The sequence below is a fragment of the Pseudorca crassidens genome, chromosome 2, assembly GCF_039906515.1.
Source record: "Pseudorca crassidens isolate mPseCra1 chromosome 2, mPseCra1.hap1, whole genome shotgun sequence".
NCBI lineage: Eukaryota > Metazoa > Chordata > Mammalia > Artiodactyla > Delphinidae > Pseudorca > Pseudorca crassidens.
The window spans coordinates 46,310,998-46,335,523 of record NC_090297.1 but is presented as its reverse complement, the minus strand read 5'-3'; the positions used below and the strand labels follow the sequence as shown (position 1 = coordinate 46,335,523).

At 45.6% G+C, this 24,526-nt stretch overlaps 1 pseudogene; it reads left to right on the top strand.

The window, feature by feature from the left end:
- The first annotated feature begins 5,568 nt into the window (after positions 1-5,568).
- LOC137208858 (G protein pathway suppressor 2 pseudogene) lies at positions 5,569-7,034 on the top strand (annotated as a pseudogene).
- Positions 7,035-24,526: the final 17,492 nt, after the last annotated feature.

The window sequence follows — 24,526 nt, the reverse complement described above, 5'->3', positions numbered from 1 at the left end:
ATATGTGGGGCACAGTAACAGTGGACTTTACAATTGAATCCATAAGTTTCAGAAAGAACTGGAAGCACAGTCTGGATGCAATAACCAGTAAGGCTTTTGTTTTTGTTCCTTTGTGGAGAAGCTAAATACATTCTCAGTAGTAAGAAGGACGTGTGTGTGTATGTTAGAAGCATATGTTTTGAGTGGAGGTTGGGCAGCCAAAGAGGTAGGACATAGGGGGTCATGTGTTAATTCTTATTAACCACCCAGCAAAGGGTCTTCTTATGTGACAGGAAAGCCCATGGGAAGAAGCAGCCCACACTCACGATGAAAGCCACTGTGGCTGTGGGGAGTCCTCCCTCTCTCCTGCTCGCAGCACCCAGCAAAGTTGCCTGGATGAATGAGGCTTAGGCTTCACTCGCAGTCGCTGTGCTGTCCAGCGTTGGTGGTGAGGGTACTGATGGGTGGTACCATCTGGCTGTCTTCCAAAAGATGAATGCTTGCCTTCCGCTATTTGTCTCCTGGACAATCAAAGAGTTCCTTGATCCCTGTCTATCTTCCAAGGCCGATCCTCTAGTGTCTACTGATTCTGGAGCCTCCAACACCCTCCCGTGGGGGCGCCAGAGTTCATTTTCATTGCTTACAACTGAGAACGCTTGCTGATAGGAGAGTGTTTCTGATTACGAGGCTGAGCTAGGTTCACTTAAAGGGTCCTGGACCAAACAGGTGACCACAAGAAACTTTTCATGGATATTATAGTTGGCATTCTTTTCTAGCACCTTGGGGAGAGGTTCGTGCCTTCACACGCACACAAGATTTCGGTTGATCTTTGTGATCAGTTTAACCCTATGAAGTCTGGATTACTCTTATGTCCATTTTACAGATGAGAAAACTGTTGCACAGAGAAGTTAAGTAACTTTTCCAAGTCACACGCCTAAAACGTAGAGGATTGGAAGTCAGGCACAACTATGTGAGTAAGAACGCATGCTTCGGAGAAGACCTGACTCAGTGAAGGGTTCCATGATCTGCAACGCCTAGAATCTCATCTGACCTATGCTTTCCTTCGTCTTGGGAGAACACCTTCCCCACACAGCAGTTTTTATGGGAACCAGAGGTTATTGACTAGCATCAAGGTTCCACTAGATGGTCTTAACCAATAGAAGATGTGAGTCCTTTCATCCAACCAGGTCCAGACTCACTGTATTCCTGAACATCTGACCTGATGTATTATTTCCCACTGTTCACCCCAAGACATAAGAGCTGCCTTCACCACCTAGGTTCTGTACCCCCAAAGCCATAGCATTCCATCCCACCACCCTCTCCCCAGCAACACCAGTGAGGTGACCTGTTTACAGCATTCCCAGGAGCCCACGGGGTGGGATCATCTGAGGGTGATGAGGAGACAGGCCACAGGACCAGCTCCACGGGCCAAGGCAGGGACACGTGCAAGCCATTAGGTCTATCAGCAATGGTTCTCAGGTGCAAGCAACGAGGGTGGCAGTTGGCTGACCCCTGTTTTTAAGGAAGCCTAGCGAGGGTTTTATGGCCCACAGTTCTCTGAGATCCTCAAGGCTTCCCTTGCTCTTGGCTCCCCAAAAAAACTCCAAGGGAAGAACTTCAAAGTTCTTTTCTCATTATAAATCTCACAGCCCACTCATGTGAAACCACCAGATCTGTGACTCATTTGGAGGTTTGCAAGGCTTCCTTGCCTTATTAGATGCTCCTGCCCCCCCCCAGTACCCCTCAGCGTTCTTGCTAAGTCAGCTTACTCGACCAGGTAGCAGGTTTTATCCAAATCCTACTTATCCTTTGAGACTCTCCCTGAGACACCCCATCTCCAGGAAGCCTTCTTCAGGCTGGTTTGGTTCCCAGCAGTACTTTTGCCCTAACCTCTTCCAGAGCACAGGAACCTGCCTTGAGTGGCTACGATCTTCTAGGCCATTGCTTCCTAACCAGGGGTGATCCTGTCCCCCCAGGAGGCATTTGGCAATATCTGGAAACATTATCGGTCGTTCCCCCAACTCTCCCCAGCTGCGGAAGAGTGCTACTGGCATCTAATGGGTAGAGGCCAAGGATGCTGCTAAACATTTACGGTGCACAGGACAACTCCCCACGGCAACTGTCTGACCCCAGATGTCAATAGTAGGTGTGGCTTCTTGGGCAAAGCAATATGTGCCGTCAATAGGGCTCAGCTCTCAGAGGGCCCGCACTCGGCTTAATACCCTGCCATTGCCATGTTGGAATTCTTGGCAAATTTTGAACCTAGGGGCTCTGTATTTTCATTTTGCACTAGGTTAGACAAGCTATGCAGCCAGTCATAATCAGTTTGTAGACGTTGAGAAACACTGTTCTAGGCTCTGAATAGGAATGTAGGAATGAAGATGCCATTCCTGCCCACAAGGAGGGTGGGGGAGGGGACTGTGTGCTTCCTTGTCTTTGTGCCATGATGGGGAAGCCTGAGGAGGGACCACCTGACCGGCTTGAGGGTCAGGGAAGGCAAAGTCTCACCTCAGCTAATTTCTAAGGGATGAGTAGGAGATAACTACCTGAACAGGAGAAGAAGGAAAGGGTCCAAAATAAAGAAACAGCATGTTCACAGGTGCCAGGGTCTGGGAAGACAGGGCTGTGTCAGGGACTCTAGGCAGCCCTGTGGGTCCAGGCTACGGGCTGTGATGAGGCGGAGAGGTTAAGAGATGAGGCTGGAATGCTAGGAAGAGCCGGGTCCCAATCACATTAAGGAACTCTTGAAGGATTTCAAGTAAGGTAGTAACATGATTAGATTTAATTCTAGAAAGACAGTCACAGGTGGTGTGGCAAACAGATTGGAGGGACAAGACATTGAGCTGGGGGACTAGTTACGGGGCGGTGACTGTAAAAGAGCTGAGAAACGATATGAGGGGAGTGAAGCTGGGCAGGAGCAATAACAGGGAGGGAGAGAGAGAGGCTGAGAGATAATGAGGTAGAACAGGCTTTGATGATTACTGAATGGATACCAATGTAAGATGCTTACGTTTATTAACTTTTTATTAATTCTTTTCATCCCAGCAACAGACTTAGAGGGACACCACATTTTTTTATCATTTTACACTTGAGGAACTTAAGGCTAAAGAGATTTAAATAACTTGTCCAAGGTCACATAACTGGTAAGTGTCAGAGCCCACATTTGAAGATAGACATATCTGATGCCAAAGTCATTGTCTTTCCAAACTGCCACATAGCACCCTCTCCAGTGTACTGAGGATCCACCAGGGTGACTAGGAACAAGTCCAAACTGGGCTCAGGACAGGTGCTCTCCTTACCTCATGGTACCAACTCTGTTCCTCAAGCCACATGGTCCACTCTCAGGGTTATATACCGAATTCTTCACTTCCTTGGGTCAAGCTGATTTCTTGGCACATAGTAGATAACTAATAATGGCTAAAGAAGAAGAAAAATTACAGCAGAAATGTGGAAGAGTAAAAAAAATCTTTCAGTTGATATTATTCTCATTATTATTCTCATTTCTGCCTATCAAATTGACTGGCGGTGGGTAACTTGGTACACTCTTTCTGAAAAATGATTTGACATTATGCATCATTTTTAAAAAGACATACCCTCTGCTGAGTACTCAATTATTTCCTTAAGATGAGAACCTGAGTAAAGACTTATGGACAAAGATATTCATCTCAGCCTTTTTTACAATGTAAGCAAAAAAGAGGTAGGGGCAATTTTCCAAACACAGGTGAATGATTAATGATATAAATTCAGAATATTAATCCTGCAGAATTTTTAATGACATTAGAAAGTTACCACAATACAACACTAAGTGCAAAAAGAATTTAATAAATACAATTGTATATAAAGTAAACTCCTCATCTGTGTACAGAGTTCCCAGCTAGAGCTTAAGCAATATTATACCCCTGGGATTGAGGCATTTCTGGAAATGGCAGGTGGAATGATGGGATGAGTCCAGCGGGATTGTCCTGGGAGAGTAGTCAGCATCAGGAGGGAAGGGCTGGGCAGACATGTTTAACCAAGACACAAAGCCTCATGCATAGGCTGGGCGGGGGCTGTTCTGGGGAAGGCAGGGTGTCTGTCACGCAGTTCCTGGGGAACTCAGAATATATCTGAGCTAAGAGAGAAGCTAAAGTCTGCTGTTTACCTTATGTGACTGTGTAGCAAACTACCCTGAAATTTAGTGACTTAAAAGAGCAATTTATCATTTTCCTTCATGGTTCCTTGAGCTAACTGGGCAGTTTTCCCTCAGGGTCTCCTATGTGGTTGTGGTCAAATGGTGGGTTTAGCTAGAGTCACCTGAAGGCTGGACTCCTTGGGAATCCAAGATGGCGCACTCACATGCCTGGCGGTTGGTGCAGACTGTGCCCTCAGATGGGGCTGTCAACTGGAGCACCTACATGTGGACCCTCTATATGGCTTCTCATCATATGGTGGTGGGTTCTGGGAAGAAGTAACCCAAGAATGAGCATTCCAAGAGACTCAGGTAGTGTCAAGCCTTGTTATCACCTAGTCCCAGAAGTCCCAGAACATGCTTTTGGACGCATCCTGTTGGTAGTAAGTCACGAGGACCAGACCAGATTCAAAGGGTTGGGGACTAGATTTCACTTCTTGATGTGAGGAGCAGCAGGTGCTTGCAGGGAGGGAAGGAGTTGATGGTGGCCATCTTTCAAGCCTATTTATCACAACCATTTTCAATAAAAAGCTCTGGCTGACGTTGCTACATAGGACCTAAAGCAGGGCTGTTTGCACCCCCAAAGTATAAGCCAAAAGGGTCAGAGATTCCCACTTCTATAGGGATCTCAGCTTAGCTTTGGTTTCCTACAGGCTCCAGAGAGCTCAGCTGTGCTCTGTTCCTGGAGGATGGCTCCAGGGCACCAGGAGGGGCCAAAGTACATGGCAGCTATAAGACTCATAACAGTGCCCATTAGAAAAGGCTTTGAAGGTGGGCCCTGGCAGCAAAAGCGAGGCAGAGTCAGAGGCCTGGAGACCTCCAGAGTGAATATCTTTGTAAGGACCACAATTCTGAAAGTAAAGAAAACAGAGTAGTTCCTGAGTTCATATGAGAAATTCTGTAGAACTTCCCAGAAATAATTCAGGAGACCTTTGCAAAAGAGGGTTTGGGGGAGCCAGTAAAATACAAGTTATGACTACTAATACCACCCCATTTTTTAATGCCAGCTTGATGTAAAGCAGGTTGTATGACTTAAACACACGAACATTTATATTTCTATGCACGTACACGTAAATGTACACGTACAAAGAAAAAAAAATGCATTGGAAGAAGTTACACCAAAATGTTAAGTGTCTCTGCAAACTCTGACATCAGATCTCTTTGATATCAGGACATTGTTTTTAACTCCCTTCTTTGTATATGTTTCTGTATGTTCCCAATTTTCTAGGATGAACCTATTGCTTATATAACTAGAAATAAGTACATTTCTTAAGAAAAGCAAACATTAATGATGGTGCTTGCTCAAGTGAGGTAATGAGGAGAGGAGGTCTACTCCACTCAGGCCCTGGCTCTGACACAACAAACATGGCAGTCAATAACATCTACAACAGATTTGGCCTCCAGAACAGCCCAGGGGAACAATGGGCATAGCAGCTCGGGAGCCACTGTGTAAGGATGTCCAGACTGATCCCAGGGGGACCCCCACCAGCTTGTCATACCCCCAGATTATCCTACCCAGGCCCCCAGAAGTTGTGCTTGGCTTACATGCACACCCATAGGCATTTCACTCCCATGCACATCAGGGGCATTTCATCACACTCACCTCCTTCAACGCAGTCCCCGTGAGTCCTCTTTATTTAACCCCAAGACATCTTCCCTAACCTCCTGGAAGTCTGAGAGCATCACTTCTGCTTCCGACTCAAGGGCAAGTTTCTCACTTTCCTGTAATTCTGTCTGCTGGAATGTCCTGTCCTCCACTCATTCTGATCAGTTTCCCATACCTCTGGGGAGTGGGGAAAAAAAAGAAAACCCCAGGGAGGCTGCAGAGGAAGCAAAAACAAGGTGGGCCCATCCTAAGTCTGGTGATCAGTGACCAAGCCGGGTGCCCACTGCCCAAACACCCCAGGCAGCACCCTGCCCATGCTCCTGGAGCACCCCAAGCTTTCCAATGTCATGGCCAGGGCATTGCACCAGCCCATTGTGCCCCTTGTGCAGGGGCACAAGCAGCAAGAGGAAGAAGAGGTGGACAAGATGATGCAACAGAAGATAAAGAAGAACAGGAGAGAAGAGAGAAGGAGATGGAAGAGAGAATGTCATGGGAAGAGACCAAGAGACAAATCTTGACATTTCAGGAGAAGCTTTTGGCCCAACAGGAAGAAAAGCACTCTTTTCCTGCAGCTCAAGAACATTCTACATGAAGAAGAAAAACAAAGGCAAAAGGAGCAGAATGACCTGACCACTCTGACATCAGCTGTGCACCAGCAGAGCCTGACTGTCACCCAGGAACTCACACCCTCAGCAAGTGGGGGACAGCTGGAGGACACAATCACCTCATGACAGCTGACAGAGCCAAACTGATGTTTGGGCCCCAGATGCTTATGACCCAGCACTACATGGGTTCAGCCGCTGCTTCCAAAGGGAGCCCAGAGCATGGACAATTCCAAGGCAGCCCAGGTTGTGCTTATGGGACCGTTCAGCCTCCACCTCAGCATGGACCCGAGCAGCTAACCTGTAGTCCTACTCAGCAGTTCAGAGCACGATGTTAAGCCTTTCGGGCAGTGCAGTACCTATCTCAGCCACAGTCACAGCCCCACGCCATGCACGGCCACTTTCAGCCCACCCAGACAGGGTTCCCCTAGCCTGGTGGTGCCCTGTCCTTGCAAAAGCAGATGGGAGATGCTAACAGCCGACTGCTTCTCTGATTCACCCTCCCCATGCCCCACACATCCCCAAGCTCCGCATCCAGCCCTGGACTCCCTGCCTCTCCCCGCAGATCCTTGTGTGGATTCAACAGCCCGAAAAGTTGGGCTTTTCAGCTACCAGCCAGCCCTGCCCTTGGCTCACCACTATCTAGCATAGTCAGGACCCAAGATTCTACCACAAGTGACTATCAGATTATATCTTCAACCCTCACCGCTCACCATGGAGGAGGGTCCCCAGTGTGTCCGAGTCCCAGGCCAATAAAGTCTACTGTCACTTGAAAATAAAAGGGGGAGCCTCACCTTCTGTAGAAAGCCTCCCCAGACACTCTAGCCCTCCTGTCTCAAAAACCATCCATGCCCAAACTGGATCCTATGTGCACTCCCTCCCTCACCACACTGTCCTCACCACATCGCCATGGTTTCTCATCCATTTTCCAAAGCCATGCCGGGGTTCCCTGGGGGTGAGGACCTTGCTTGATTCATCCCTGGGACCCCAGCACGAGGTCAGCATGCCCACTTCCTTCCACACACCTGTTACACCTGCCTCTAGAAGCCGAGGTGTCTAGAGTTAGGCTTACGGTTATAAGGTACGCCTATTGGTAGGGAAGGAGGTGTGGGCTGTCTGGAAAAAAAGCAAATTATTAAGAAGTAACAACGAATTACACACTGTCTGAAAAATGGCAGTTGGAAGAGATCCTCCTAAGTTTCTTCCCAAAATGTCCTCAGAGGGGTAGAAGTTTGCTCACAGCTTCCATATGCCTTAAGTCATTTAATTAACAACCCAGTCAAGTGAGGAAATAGGGACTCAGAGAAGGGAAGCAATTGACCTGACTGCATCTCATGTAAATGCAGAGCTAGGACTATCTGGCTTGAAGCCCATGCCTTACCCTCTAGACCACAGGAGGATGGAAAGTTGGCCCTGGGGGAGATCTGTGGGCTTTGATAAAGTTAGAATCATCTTTCCTCAGGGAAAGAGGGAGAAAGAAGGCATTTCTCTGCCTAAAGTGTCTGAGTTTGTGTGTCTGCTTCTTCATGCTTTCCATCATTGCCTGTTATGGGCTGAACTGTGCCCTCCCAAAATGCATATGTTGAAGCCCTAACCCTCAATATGACTCTTTTGGGAGATAGAGCATTGAAGGAGGTAATTAAGGTTAAATAAGGCTATAAGGTTGGGGCCCTAATCCGATTAGACTGGTGTCCTCATAAGAGGAAGAGACACCAGGAGGACGTGTGACAGAGAAAAGACCACGTGAGGACACAGCAAAAAGGCAGCCATCTGCAAGCCAAGGACAGAGTCCTCAGGAGAAACCAAAACAATTGATACCTTGAATGATACCTTGATCTTAGATTTCCAGCCTCCCAAACTGTGACAAGTAAATTTCTGTGCTTTAAACCATCCAGTCTGTGACATTCTGTTATGGCTGCCCTAGCAGACTAAGGCACGGCCCAAAGAGGAAAGAGGACACACGTTTGCATCTCTCTTTGGCCTTGATCACCCCTAAGGAGCCGGATGGCAGGAAGATCAGAATTGGGGTTAGGGGGGTATGGTGGAAAACCTCTAGAAAAAGGGGCCGTACTTCTACCAGCTGGGGCAGCCCTGGGAACATTCCTTTACCACAGAGGCCGGGACCATCAGTATGTGTGAGACACCTGCACGGACCACCCATCAGGCTGGAGAAATGGCTCACGGGGAGTAGGAGGGCTTTGGCTTAAGCTGGCCACAGACTCTCAGCCAGTCTGATTAAAGTAGGAGGAAAAGAATAAAACTCAAGTGACCACTAGCAGCCACACACAACAGCCCTATTGAGAAAACTGTATCCATCAGGGAAGCCAAGTTCACCACAGATGGTCCAGAAAAGAACAAAAAAGACTTTAGTAAAAGGACCGTTGAAGAGATAAGGGGCAGAGATAAGGGAACAGATGAGAATCCTCAGACACTGGCAACAGCAGAGAGCTGTTAGCACCACAAGGGCTAGAGGGACAGGGAGGGACAGAGACAGTGTTAGTGAAGCTATGAAAAACAGCTCCCATGCAGGACGTCAACCACAAAATACGGCCAGGAATGTGGTGCTGGGACAGCAAAGAAATGCCCCAGGCCTCTCTCTTCCTATTGCTCCACATCCTGCCAGGGCCTCCCGTGAGCCAAGCCTGTCATCAAGGGAGCCCAGGTAATGCAGTCCATAAGGGTCAACCTTATCCCAGAGCAAGACAAAGAGAATCAAAAACGGATCTGGGAATAGAACTACCATATGACCCAGCAATCCCACTACTGGGCATATACCCTGAGAAAACCATAATTCAAAAAGAGTCATGTACCAAAATGTTCATTGCAGCTCTCTTTACAATAGCCCAGAGATGGAAACAACCTAAGTGTCCATCGTCGGATGAATGGATAAAGAAGATGTGGCACATATATACAATGGAATATTACTCAGCTATAAAAAGAAACGAAATTGAGCTATTTGTAATGAAGTGGATAGATCCAGAGTCTGTCATACAGAGTGAAGTAAGTCAGAAAGAGAAAGACAAATACCGTATGCTAATACATATATATGGAATTTAAGAAAAAAAAATGTCATGAAGAACCTAGGGGTAAGACAGGAATAAAGACACAGACCTACTAGAGAATGGACTTGAGGATATGGGGAGGGGGAAGGGTAAGCTGTGACAAAGTGAGAGAGAGGCATGGACATATATATACTACCAAATGTAGGGTAGGTAGCTAGTGGGAAGTAGCTGCATAGCACAGGGAGATCAGCTCGGTGCTTTGTGACCACCTGGAGGGTTGGGATAGGGAGGGTGGGAGGGAGAGAGAGGCAAGAGGGAAGAGATATGGGAAAATATGTATATGTATAACTGATTCACTTTGTTATAAAGCAGAAACTAACACACCATTGTAAAGCAATTATACTCAAAGATGTAAAAAAAAATGGATCTGGGAACAAATAGAAAAGATCATAGTAATACTGATAATTTTATAGGTAGGTAGATAGATAAATAGATAGAAACCATTGTTATCCCAGGTTTTCAAATAAGGAAAGTGAGCCTGGGAAATTAGGTATTTGCTCAACCTCTTCCAAACACCATACTGTACTTCCCAGAACTCATCTAGATGGAGCAAGTCTGTTTATTGTAATGGGCAAGTAAACAGTCTGGTAAACACCAGGAGGCAAGTATTACACACTGTGACAGCACATGGCTGGGAACCCGAACAGTGGCTAGGGGAGGAGGAGGCATCAGACAGGCTTCTCAGAAAAGGTGACTCCTGAGCAGAGTCTTTTTTTTTTTTTTGGAAGATAGGCAGAATTTTGTTTTCCTTTTTTTTTTTTTTAATACAATGTTTAAAGGTTTCACTCCACTGATAGTTATTACAAAATATTGGCTATTTTCTCCGTGTTGTACAATACATTCTTGAGCCTATCTTACACCCAATAGTTTGTCCCACCCTCCCCCACCCCTATAATACCCTCCCCCTTCCCCCTCCCCACTGGTAACCACTAGTTTGTCCTCCATATCGGTGAGTCTACTTCTTTTTTGTTATATTCATTAGGTTGTTGTATTTTTTAGATTCCGCAAATAAGTGATATCATATAGTATTTGTCTTTCTCAGTCTAACTTATTTCACCTAGCATAATGCCCTCCAAGTCCATCCATGTTGCTGCAGATGGCAAAATTTTGTTCTTTTTTACGGCCTCTCACAAGCATCTTACCCTACAGCACCACCACCTTCTCTGAATCTCCATAGTCCCTGATTTTGAACTGTACAATGCAGTATTTAATTTTTTAAGATAGTATTATTCTTAAGGTTCTTCTGTGTAATATTTTTTCTCTCTAGTTTTCTAATTTTCATATATGACCCCTGACAAACAGCACCCAGTAAGTCTTTAGAAGACCTTTGTTGATTGGTTGATAACTCTTGGTCGTTTAGAGTCTTTTCTCTGTGCTGAGTAAAATATGTTCTCCCGCTCAGCCCAGGGTGAATGATAGGGTCTTGCCAGAGCATTTCAAAATGCCCCCTGCAGCTCCAGGGCCCTGGAGGCCAGGCTGGGGACATGACCTCGGCTGAGTCCTTCTCTATCCCCCATTCAGCACTGCCCCCTGTCTTTTCTTCACTTCCTTAGACAGGGACACAGATGGCCTGTCACCTCACCAGGCTGACACATGGTAGACACCATCAACAGGACCCAGTATTATTTTTATTAGCAAAGCTGTACTTGTAGATCCTCAAGACATCTACCAATCTATCCCAGAGCATTTCTTGATTTTATCATTTCTAATCACCATGATGAAGGTGTGTTAAAGCTGTAGGTTCTTCTTCCTCTGGAGATTTGCAAAAGTAGAAGAGTGTTCTCTGCTGAGGATTGATTTCTGGGTGGCCTGTCCGAAACACCAGGGCCGAGTGGCTAAAACTGTCTATCTCTCCCAGTCATTTCCACAATTTCTGAGCAAAGCCATCCTCCATCAACAGTTATTTTCATAGGGCTCACACAAGCCTTCAGGTCAATTAAATGGCCTGGAGGAGAAGCTGGCTTCTTCAACCGAAGAAAGGTCCCCCACATCCAAAGTTCAAACGCCTTGCTTTAAATACTTATTACAGTCAGATGAGAAGAAACATACAGTTCTTCCCCAGAAAAGTACGGATGTTAGAAAAGAACAGACTGGAATTACAGCATATCACTATTTACAAAATCCCCTGACAGTGGGCAGCTGGTTAATGGAGACTTATGCTTTCTGGGAAGAAAGAGTTCAAAGATAGATGACTATAAATATTGTTAATAGGCTGGAAAAAATATTTACTCATTCAATCATTCATTTGTTCATTCATACATTCATAAGTATAGCAGATTCCGATAGAAATACTCTGATTTTCTATTCATAAAACAACAGACTATAGTAGTCAACATGGATTAACCTGGAAAGCTCAGTTTCTGCTTAGTCACCCGCTCCAGCCATCTCCAGCCCCCTGTGTATAGATTATGCCCCTTCCCTCAAAATGCATTTGTAGTGTGATCACCTATTATCAGATCTGTATCTCTAACCAGCAATAAGCTCTACGAGCTCCATTTAGTTCATTATCGTGGCCTGAGCACCTGCACATTGCCTTGCGCATAGCAGTTGCTTAATAAATATATGTCATGGTTGGTTGAAGGAGATCTGGAGTGGGTATTCATTCATGTATTCATTTATTGATTCATTTATTCAATCCCTAACAATACCCGGAAAGGATCTTTATCTGGGCACTTTACAAAGAGAACAAAAATAATAAACTCAGAATGATTGGTCTTACACATAGGGATGGATGTTAGCTCTACCAAGGTGGATGGGCCACAGACAGACCAGTGAATAGGTAGATTCCAGTGTGGGAGGTGATCAGAAACTAAATGAATGGATAGATGTGTAGACAAAACAACTGCAAAGACTTGCAACAGAATTCCAAGACCAATTTTCACCTTCAGACAGGTGTGGCTGAGGGAATTCTCTCATCTCGTTCTGGTTTACAGTCTCTTTTTGCATTTTCATGGGATGAAAAGGCCTCCATCAGGCCAATGTCACCTCCGTCCACTGCAATCTACCTGCCACCCATAAGTTTCTTTATGTCTGCTCTCCATCTTCTGTCTTCAGCCTCTTCCTCTCGACTCACTGTGATTTCATAAGTGTGGTCAAGATTCTCTATTAAGTTTAACCACCCCTGCTTGATTCCATATTCCTAGAGAGTTACTTCCTAACTTCTTTCCTTTCCTTCACACCCAAGATTCCCATAATAGCATCTTTACTCACTGCCTGCATTTCTTCACCTCTGAATCACTCCTCAAGTCACTGAATCTTGGTTTCTACACCCACCAGTTCATAGAAACTGCCCTTCCCATATTGTTTGCTAAAACCAGTAGATACCTCTTAGTCCTTTTTCCTGACCTCTGCAGCTTTTGCCACTGTTAACCCAACATTCCTAAAGGATTTCCCCTGGGATTCAATGATGTAATTGTCCTAGAGATTTCTCCCACCCTTTCAGATCTTGATCCTTTACGGCTGAGGCTCCTCCTCCAAGTCTCAGTTCTTCTTTCCTCAAACACTAATCCTGCTTGAACTCATTCCAATCCGTGTCTCTAAAGACCATCCATATGCTTATACCTCCAAAAATCTGTCTCTCCAACCCAGAGCCTTCTCTAAGCACCAAACACATGCATGGAGCTGCCTGCTGGACATCTTCACCCAGATGTACCAGAGGCAGTTCACAGCATGTTTAAAATTGTATTTGTCATTTTCCTCCAAACTCCACTCCTCCCTTCCGTGTTCTCCACCCCCGTGAATGTCACCTCCATCCATTTAGGCCCTCAAACCAGAAACCTGGGAATCATCATCGGTTCCTTCATCTCTAACAGTCAACAAGATCTATCAATTCTACTTCCTTAAAATGTGTTTAAATCTTAAAATCCATCTAGTTCTCCCCACCTCATATCTGCTGCCTTAATCAGGTCACCATCATCTCTTGTCTGGATTAATATAGTCTTCGAACTGTTCTTATCCCCAGTTTTTTATTTTCTACTTTGCAACCAAAGTGATCTTTCTAAAAGACAAAACAGAACATAAAAAGAATCCCTTCTCTCTCTCACCTCCAACTCACTTAAAACCTTTCATGGACTCTGCTGAAGACCTCACGGCTAGTCCAACAGCCCTCAGGATGCCATTCACAGCCCACGTCTCAAGCCCCACCTCCAGGCTTGCATTACATCTCTCCATCCCAATCTGTTTGTAGACTCCAGACCTTGTCACTTCTTTTTCTGGGCCTTTGCTTATGCTGACTCCTCACCTAGACTACCTTTCTCTCTCACTTCTACACTTAGCAAATTTCAACTCATTTTTAAACCCAGCTCAGGTATCAACTTCTCAGAGAAGTCTTCCTTGCCTCCAAGACTGAATGAAGGGCTGTCTATGGGTTCTCATGATTTAAACCCATGGTGGTCTTTCCTCCATAGTTGCCAGAAACAATGAGAAATTTGAAGGGTTTAACCCCTATGTCCCTAGCCTAGTACACTGTACATCTGAGGCATTTCATAATTTTTTTGTGAACAAGTTAATGATCTATACATAGAAGAAAGGAAGGATGGATGGAAGAGGATTTAGCTGAGTAATTAAATCATCTGTAACTCAATTTCACTCCACATTGCATATCCATCATGCCCTCTAGTGACTGATGGAGTCATTGTAGGTTTAGAAGATACTGGGCCAATCAGCAAATACAGATTGAGAACTTAATGTGTGAAATGCCCAGTACTGGGCACTGAACAGGCTTATAGTTTAGTAGAGCAATAACACAGGTATCAAAGGATCACTCTTCTTGGTGTTGTGTAAAGCAAACAGCCAGGTAAAGTAGCAATGACAAGAGTTTGGGAGTAAACAATCTAAAACTCTGTCAGTACGAGCTGGACAAATTTTCTAAGCCTCTCTAGGCCTCAGATTTCTCATCTATAAACACTGAGTTCACAATACCTACATCTCAGGATTGTTGGGAGGATTGAAGGAGAAAATGTTCGTTCCAGGCATGTGCAAGATTCCTTATAGAGCTTCACAAACTTGACAGACCTCAACAAAAGCTACCTTCTTTCCTCTCCATTTGCTTGCTCACTCATGAATCTGCAGCTCCCCCTGGGACCTATTAGACCTGAATTGAATAGACGGGGAGGGAAGCTCCATCCATGCCTGGGCACTGGCACATCTTTAAAACCCTTGTTTTTAAAAGGCTGGTGACTCCCGCGGGTCCATGTGGAACCCAGACCCATCTCTGCAGACACTGAGCAGGGTTGGATGTAGTTGAAGCATTCACTGCTGCCCTTCCTGTCTAACATGACCATGACCCCTGCTGCTGGCCCAGATTGCCCTCTTATGACATCTGGAGATGACCACGGAATTCTCTTCTCCCAAAAATGTCAATTGCTGCTCCTAAGCTACAGGGCACACTCGAACTCCTTAGCATGGCACGCAAAGTCCTCTGAGGCCTGGGAACCTCTGCGTCTGCACCCAGCTGCACCCTGTACTGCAACCACACTGGACCCTGGTGAGCTGTGGTCCCAAAACACCTTGTTCTCCAGCTTCTCTGGGCTTTCTTCACGCTTTTCCCTCTTCCTGGAATATTCTGTCTCAGTTCGGCACCTGGCAAAGTCCTCTCTATTTTCTAAGAACCAGGCATCCACTCCTTTGAGCAGCCTCCCCAAGTCTGGGTCAGCTGCCCCTTTGGTTGAACTATGCCCTCTCTGAGGCCAGGAATGCTGAGAAAGGCAGAGTCAAAGCCAAAGGGTGTGGCTAGAGGAAGCAGAGCCAGAGCAAAGGCCCAATTAAAGTCACGTTAGAGGACATGCATATTCACAAAGAAAACACTAACCTTTAAACATTTTACATGGTACCTCCCATGAGCCAGGAGTGCCTTCATACACTGACTCATTTAATCTGCACAACCAGCAGGTGCAGCTAGTCTATTGTTACAGCCATGTTGCCTATGAGGGAAACTGAGGCCCAGGGAGGTCAAGTAACTTGCCCGAGGTCACACAAAACTAGTGATGGAGATTTTATAAGGGCAAGGTGGTTCCAGAAATAGGTGAAGACATTCTTTTGGAAGCAGAAATAACCAAAAGGAGGATGATGAGCAGGGTGAGGAATGGAGTGGGCAGGCAGCTTTATTCCCCTAGACATTCATTCAATTAAAAAATGTTGTGCATCTGTGCCTGGCTCTGTATTAGGCTCTGGAATTATAGCGATAAACAGATGCCGTCCCTGGCCTTATGGTGCTCATAATGTGGTAGGGGAAATAGGCAAATAATCACACAAATAGATAAATGAGTATACATTATGGAAAGTGCTAGAAGGGAAATGTACACGGTACCATGAGACTGAATAGAAAGGGATATCTAATAAATTTCAGGGGTCATACGGTGACATTCGTACTGAGATGAGATAGACGGTGCCCAAATGAAGGATGGAGGGGAAAGAGCTCCAGGTAGAGGGAGAAGCACATGCAAAGTTCCTGCTGCGTGAAGGAGTCAGGACATTCAAGGAACTGGAAGAAGGCCGGGATGGCAGTGGGACAAGAAATGAGGCTGGTGAGGCAGGCACCGGCCAGATTGTTCGGGACTTCGGGCCGAGCATGTGGGAAGAGGCATACAGTAATGGGAGGCTGGAAAGGGAAGCTGGAGGCAGGTCTTGAAAGCCATGCTTAAAATTTGGTACTTCATCTTTGATGTACACGGTGCCTCGTGGAGTCAAGAGTCTTGTGCATGTCATTTTAGAGATGAAAAATAAAAACAACAAAACGGTACGTGTTCGGTTGGGTGGTGTGGGGAGATTTGAAATGTTCAGAAGGAGAGTGAAATGGCCAGCCAAACGGTCCCAGCCTGGAAGGAGTTAACCCCTTCCTACCCTTGAGATCTTCAACAACCCCAGCACTCCACAAAATGATCAGCTATCATTTATCAGCGTTCTGCAAGGTAGCATTTAAAACTGAGGCCGGGCAATAAATCAGGCACATATAATTTGAGCCCTGAAGTATAGTAATTCTTCTTTTAATGCAACATCTGGTACAGATAATACAGTTTGCAGGGGGAGAGAGCCAGGAATGCGATGTAGGGCCCTCATTATTGGGCAAGCAATGCTGGAAAGCCCAATTTCCCTCCCATCCTTCCAGCAACACCGTGGACTTAAAAAGGAGCTTTATTATGATTCCCTCGGCTGGCCAAAAGGGAAATCGAGTTAATTATAGACTTGTTTGCCGGTTATTAATTAAACCCCAGCTAAACATAAAAACACAGGGGAAGCGCCATTTCCCGCTCCGTGCTTCCAGCCTCTCAGAGCTGAGGAATGACGTTCCTGCCTCTGCAGTCCACTCTGTGTCCTGTTTCCTCTGTGGATTTTCTCAGGAGGGTCCCAGGTCCTTCCCCCTATGTGCAAACAAAACCTTATTTTTAGCTGAGAAGGAACACAAAATTGAAAGCTCCGAAACAGCAGGGGGACAATAGGAGGAAGCTTGCAGACACTGACTGGTCGTGACACCCAGAGTTCCTGGGCTGCCACACCACCCTGCATCCTGCAGTCTTCCAGGTTCGTCAGCATCCCTGGTCCTCAGTCGGGTACCCCAGCTTCTCCTGTACACTTGCTGTGGGGCAGCTCTACATAGTGACTAGAAGGACAAGCTTTGCCGCACACGACCAGAGCTCCAAACTTGCCCCCGCTCACTAGCTCCTTGACAATGGGCAAGTTCCTTCACCACTCGGCTTCAGGTTCCCCTCTCTAAAATGGAGACACTAACAGTGCCGCCTCCTAGGTGTGCTGTGAACTTTCAACACAATGAAGTTTGTCAAACGCTCAGCAGGTGTGCAGCACATGTTTGCTAAGAAACACTAGTTTCCTTCCCTCACTCTTCCAGGAGGACAGTTTTCATGTCTGGATCTTCCACATAAATGTCCAACGCTAGCAGGTTCATGTGAGACTTTGACACCTCTTGAAACATTTCTAAGACTCTATTTTCCCATCTTCAAAATGGGAGCAAGATAAGTGCTCACCGGGTAGGATCATTGGGAGCATTAGAGAATGGGAGCAACCTAGTACCTGGCTCTGATCAGGCACTTAATACATGTTAGTGGCTAAACTATCTGCAAACAATCCCCAGAATACTTAAAGGGGAGATTCTCATGCCAGTATCTGTGGCATAAAAAGGAAGACGATCCAACAAAGGGAATCACACCAAACTAGCCTCATTTCCTACTGGAGCTGAGATGCTAAATTACCAGATCAAGAGCATTCCACAAATGTTGTACAGACATCCTAAGAGAATTTGCCAGATTCCTTGGCAAAATCCAGCTAGACCGTCAACCTAGCCTCCTCGAAATCATCCAGTGGGCATTTTCTCTGCTTGCCCGTAGAGAGATGTGGCCATCACAGCCTGATTAAGGCTAATCAGACAATTTTTTTGGATGGGAAGGGCCAAGGACAAAGCCCTCTGACCGCCAGGGATTTCCTTCAGAGCAAGGTTTCTCAATGTTTCTAGTCACATGGAGAAAATAGAAAGCATTCCAGTGAAATGTGCCAATGAGACAAAACTTGAGGGAATGGCTCATGTGACTTCCAGGCTCCAAGCACCATGCTATTTACACTCCCCTGCACTACCAGCCACACTAAGGACTGTTGAGTCAGCATCAAATCTTCCCAACCCTGCCCACTAGAACAGGTGTGGGCAGCCTGCCCGGGCATCAGCTTTGCAACCTGGGTTCACAGACCTTCATTAGCATCCTACAGTTGAATTCAAACAATGTATACTTTTCAGTTTTTCATTCATTTAAAAGTACTGTTTCCATTTTCCACCCACCTCCTGGCAGCAATCCTTACACACAGATTCAAGTCCTAGTTGTGCAGCTAAGTTCCCTATAAAATAAAAGCTGGAGACGGAGTGGTAAGCAAGACCTAGGAGATCTCCACAGGAGAGACAGATGAATAACTATTTGTGTAACTGTGTGTTATTAATTATAACTTTACTAAACTGCAGGTGCCAAAAGAGCACATACAAAAGGGACCAGAGCTAATGTGTTACTGGCTCTCCTAAACACCTTCTCATGCGTAGTGCACAAGTCATTATGCCCATTTTAAAGGTAAAGCTGGAGCCAGACATCTCATGGGATAGATACAGCATGGAGCTGCTGTCAAAAAAAGGAGGAAAGAGGGAAAGGGAGGAGAGGGACAAATCTTTGTAAATGGTAAAGTGCTCTATATTTGAAAAGATGACAACTGTCATTCCTGTACTCTGGGATACCAAGCTTGAGATTCCATCCAAATTTTTTTAAATAGCTTACATCAGAGTTTCCATATTTCTCTCCTTTTTCTAGCCTTCTGGGGAAGGGGATGGGGTGGGATATTTGGAGAGAGCATCTCAAGGTATATGACTAGCCTAATATTGTAGCACCTGCCAAATAAAATTCTTCATATATCAGCTGTTGTAACTTGGAAAAATTATTCAACTCCTCAAACTGTTCACGCAGTCTGCAAGAAGTGGATGATAATATCTACCCCACAGGATGACTGTCAGCGTTAAATGAAACAGCATCTATACAGCCTGACTCATACTAAGTGCTTATAAGCGAGAGCTCTCCTTTGCTTCCCTTCCCTCCCCTTCCTTTCTCTCTGGAGAGGTCTTCATTGCACAAGAAGATGAATCAGTATTCTAGAAGCCTGGCAGGCAGTTGCTGTCAGAGATGTGCCCTACCCTTGTCAATACATGGCTTTGGTCTTGGCTCTAGGAACTTAATATTTAAAAAGCAATGTAACTGGAACACTCTTCACTCCCAATTTCCCACTTGCTGTTCATGCCTTACCAATTAATTGCATAAAGGGCAGAATGGTTCTGAGGGAAAGGCAGAGTGTGTGTGTGTGTGTGTGTGTGTGTGTGTGTGTGTGTGTGTGTTTAGTGCCATGGGAAATTTCCAAGGTTTTTATTTACAGCTCTGGGAGCTTGTGAATAGTTTAGTAAGAGACTTCTTTCTCCTTTTTCGCTAAGTGTTGAGCAGTGATACATTTGTACTTCTTCTTAAACAGAAAACCTTGGGGAGGGTGTTGGAGGTAGAGCTTGACTGTTGCATTCCAAAAACTTGAAGAGCCAAAGTCTACAGAATTGCTACATGTCCCAAGACCGTCACATGCAAACCTCGTTGTAGAACTTACACAAGGAGAAACTTCACTTCCCCTGAGGAGCTGGCATTCTTCTTTGTGGTGAAGAGAAAGACATGTCCCAACCCCTACACTGTGCCCAACTTTGTGCTAGGCCCTTGAAGCTCATAGGTGACCCTCTGCAGTCTAGACATAGCACGTTGAGATGGTAAGAAAATTGTAGAGCAAGAAGCAAACCCACTCCTTGGGAAGTAATGTTTATTATTAAGCAGCTACAATGTGTTAGGCGCTTTCACAGCAGTGGGCCTTCCCTTTTGTTGTGTATTCGACCCTCACCATGATACTGAGGGGTAGAAATTTCTAGAAACATGATCAGAGCCAAGGTAGTTATACCTGTATTGCATATGAGGACCCTGGAGCCCAGAGACCATAAACAGCAGAGCTAAACTTCAAACTCAGCTCTGACTCCAGAACCCTTTCTTATCTATCTTGTCATACAGCCCCTAAAAATGAATAAAATGATTACAGTAGACATAATAAATCAAAATTCACAACAAGGATGGGGAAATTTATCATTGGGCAAATAGCCCCTTATTTTTCCTAAACTATAACCTGGTAAATTAATGGTCCTGATGCCCTCAAGAAAAGGTTAGCAAATGGGCATGATCCTCCACTGAAATAGGCAGAGAAGCATGAAATTGGTTTAGAAAGACTTCCATTCAAAATTATTAAATCAAAATTTGGCTCATGAAAGGGTTATTTGAAAATTGACTTAGGTGACACAGCTCATTTCCTGATGAAGCCAGATTAATGAGACATTACTGAACCTAATTCCTCAAGAAATAAATGACTCACCTCTCTTCCTGTTGAGCCGCCTAGAGCTTTCCTTCTGCTTGGCCTTCTACCTTTTCTGAAAACCCAAGTGCTAGGATGGAAAACTCAACTGGTAGGGAGAAGGATAAGAATCAATCCTTTCTGTTCTTTACCTCCAGGTTCTCCATTAATTAGATCCTAAACTAAGTGGCATCCAAATAGCTAAAGTAGATGCCCCTCCCACCAAGTTGCAGAGCTTACACTATGTTATCAGGGACTTACGGAGGCAGCCCAGGGTGATTAAGATGGCCAGGTAGGCGAGGTCTTGGAAAGAACAAGATTAGAGGATAGTACCAAGGAGCTCTGAGGGTGGACCTCTCAGAATGAGCACAGAGCAGGAGGCTATTTTGGTCTGTGTAGATGTTCACAAAAAATATATTATCTATAGCAAAGGAATACTCAATAATCAGATGGTCAAGGTACCCTATTCTGCGGACAGGTAGCTTCTTTCCCTAGCCACCTTGATGTTTCCTCAGTGGGCTCATGAACATGGTGGTCACAGTTGCAGGAATGGAGGTGAGTAGTGCTGTAGCCAGATCAACTTTGGTCAAAGAACGCATGCATGTGTCCAACCCGTCAACAGCAGAGACCATTGCTGAGCCTCAGATATGGCATTATTTCCAGGGAGAGCATTCAGCCACCTGGTCTGATCATGTGGGGGTTAGTGATTTATCCTCACCAGAACAGATACCAACATGAATATATGGATTTGACTCCCCTGCCCACAGTGTTTCTGACAACACCTCTGTCTATAGGCATAAGAATGCCTTATTCTCCATATCATGGAAACCCACACAACATTGCTTCTCACCAAGGAACTCATTTTAAAGAAAAGAGGAAGACAACGGGCTCATGACCATGAGTTTTATCATGAACTTAATCACTCAGAGCAGAGAGTCTGATAGAATGGTTGAATGGCCTGTTAAAGACTCATTTATGGTGCTTGCCAAATGACAACACTTGAAGGGTTGGGGTACCATTCTGAACTTCCAGTTCATGTCTGATACCATTTTCCCACAGCTGGAACACTTGGGTGTGAGAACCAAGAAGTGGGAGGAGCTTCTTTCACCATTAACTCGAATGACCCATTCACAAAAATTTTATTCCCATTCCTACAGATTTGGGGTTCTGCTGGTTTAGAGGTCTTAGTTCCCAGGGAAGGAAAGTTTCTACCAGGGAACACAACAATGGCTCATTGAACTGGTAACCAACACTACCACCTGGCTGGTTGGTGCTCCTGCAACATGAATTAACAGGACTAGTGGTAAAGTTAATGGAAGACCATAGCAACCCAACACATCCAGATCTACTACAGGTTTAGACTTTCTAGCAATGAAGGTTAGGGCCACACAGTCAGGTAAAGATCCATGACCAAGTAAGGTACTGAATGAGGCAAAGGGAACATGAGTTTAGCAGTGGAATAAGGAAGCTCTTACTACAACTATGAGCTTATAATCCGTTGCAGAAATGAGGAAGCTTGCAACTACGTAACCAGTCATCTTCAGTATCCCCAATTCCTCCCTAGCTTCTGAATAAAGTCTAGGTGATTTTGTCCAGCTGGCAAAAACTAGATGCAAGGAGCTGTGGAAGAGATTGTCTTATCTTTTCAGCTCCTCTAGTGGGAGACAACTCTGCCTTTTAAAGAGATTGATAAGACAGAGAAGGAAGAAGAGGATTAAAACGAAGAAAAATAACAAATATCTCCTACAAAAAGAAATACATTAAACACCTACCATGAACCAGGCAATGTCTGAACTGAGATTTGAAGATTTGGTTAAAGTGAATCAAGTGGCCAGAAGGGAAACTCCATAGAGAACCACATACGTAATGGTTCGGGCCATCATAAGAGTGCCAATCATTCCGTGGAGCTGGGATGTAGACTAGGTGGGGAAGAAGACCACTGTCTACAGGGGAGAAGTTAAGCTACTTGGCCAACATCACAGGATTTGATGTGTGGTAGGATGGGAACTCAAATTCGGGTCACTCTGAAGACATGCCCAGTTCCACCACCACCGACATCCACCCCCCAACTCTCCACTTTGCTCTTAGCCGGTGAAGGAGTTACATGCACAACCAGAGGACAAAAGGACTGAACATTCTGGGCCAGGATCATCATAAGCCTAAATAAGTAGTGCTGATCAATCCAGAGCTGAATGCTAAGGTTTCTCTCTGAGATGCAGGTATGGGGCCCAAGAAGATCCCAGCATGCTCACCAGAAGGAAACTCTTGGCTCTGCAAAGGCAAGTTTGGCAAAATACTTAGTCCCACTCTAGATGCAGGCAAGCGCTTGTCACATCCCTATGCTAAGTCCAGAACCAAAATTTTAATCTCCTTTGTGGGAATAAGGAGTGGTCCGTGTGAGAATAAAATATACTACTGACCAAAGGGAAGGGGAGGAAAAGGGATTCTAATTTGATCATTGCTAAAATAAAACCGGGGAGCAAGGCCAACAGCTGCCTCCCCAGGAAGTCCTATTACTGCAGACAATGGCCCAATTGTTCTCCCCTGCCGAAAGAAACCTTGCAGTCTCCAACCTGGGGGGGCCACTCACTGTCTTTTTCTATTTCTTTCCTTGAAACACAATTTATTGGAAATACTGCCAGATCTCCAGGGGGAAAACAAAAGGCTGGCGGTAAAATGAAACACCTAATTAACAGAGAGAACTGCTCCAATGTTGCCAGAGAACTTTCCGCAAGACTCCTGGCTCCTTGAAGAAAGAAGTTAGGGGAGGGGGACACAAGAAGCACTGAGCACCTCTTATTGTGCACACCATGGTGCCAGAAGGTAGCATAGAGTAGTGGCGATGAGCATTGGCTTTGGAGTCAGACTACCTATGTTCAAATCCCACCTTTGCCACTGACTAGGACAAATGGTATAACCTCCCTGGGCCTATGAAGTGAGGATAACTGTTGTCCTTCATAAGGTTATTGCAAAAGTCAAGTGAGTTAATTCACTGAAGTGGTCAGAAAAGCATGCCTAATAATGTTAGCTAAGTATTAGCTATTATGGTTATATGTTAGGTAAGTCCATTGTTACATCAACTCCGTTTATTCCTGCAACAACTCTGGGTAAGGGATCATTACACCCAACTCACAGGGTTGGTAGTGAAATTGAGCACGAAAAGTTAAGTTCTCTACCTACGTTGTAGAGTTAGGATTAAAATCCATCGTTGCAAAATATTAAAGCCCAAGATATTTCCAGAATATCATGCTGCCCACTTCCCCTATGAGAGGGCTTTCTCATCATTGTGTCCATTTGCAGCCTGAGAAGTTTCACCATTGGCTCCAGAGTCCCCTGCCTCTGTGCTGGTGGACAAACACCCACCATGGGGACCGTGGGGAGAGGTCCCGGGACAAGCAAACCTATGCAGACAGTGTCTGGACTGTTGGCATCAAAAGAGGAGATTAAAGAGGGGTGGAAGGGCTTCCCTGGTGGCTCAGTGGTTGAGAGTCCGCCTGCCGATGGAGGGGACCCGGGTTTGTGCCCCGATCCGGGAAGATCCCACATGCCGCGGAGCGGCTGGGCCCGTGAGCCATGGCTGCTAAGCCTGCGCATCTGGAGCCTGTGCTCCACAACGGGAGAGGCCACAACAGTGAGAGGCCCACGTACCGCAAAAAAAAGAGGGGTGGAAAAGAGAAAAGCAAGAGGGAAAGAAACGGGAGAAACAATCAGTTCCATTTGCATTTATGTTTGTTTCTACGTTTGTCCAGCCTTGATTTTCAGGGATTATACAGCAGGATAAAACTATATCTCACGTGGGGCAGCAAGTTTCCAAGGAGTCTCCTTGAAGTCTCAACCTAGTGACTTTTTCAACTTTCATTTATCATTTTTCAAAACAATATAAGGCCTTGGCAACCAGTCTACTTCTTCCTCCCGCATTCCCCCCACCTGCCTTCTGCAGAAAACCCTCAAGCAAAGCACCTGACGAAACGCTTAGTGCACAGTAAGTGTTCAACATTGTGAGATGGCTCCAGGACCAGCAGGGCACTCCCGATGGGTCCCAATGGATCGAACATCCAGAAGCAGCTGCTCCCCTGGGGCTTGAGAAGAATGCATTTGTATAACCCTTTCCCTTCCTTCCTCTCCCATCCCCTAGGAAGTCTCTTCTCAGCCAAGCTGGCCAGGACTGCAGGCCTGTTGCATTTGCGTGTGTGTTTGTGTG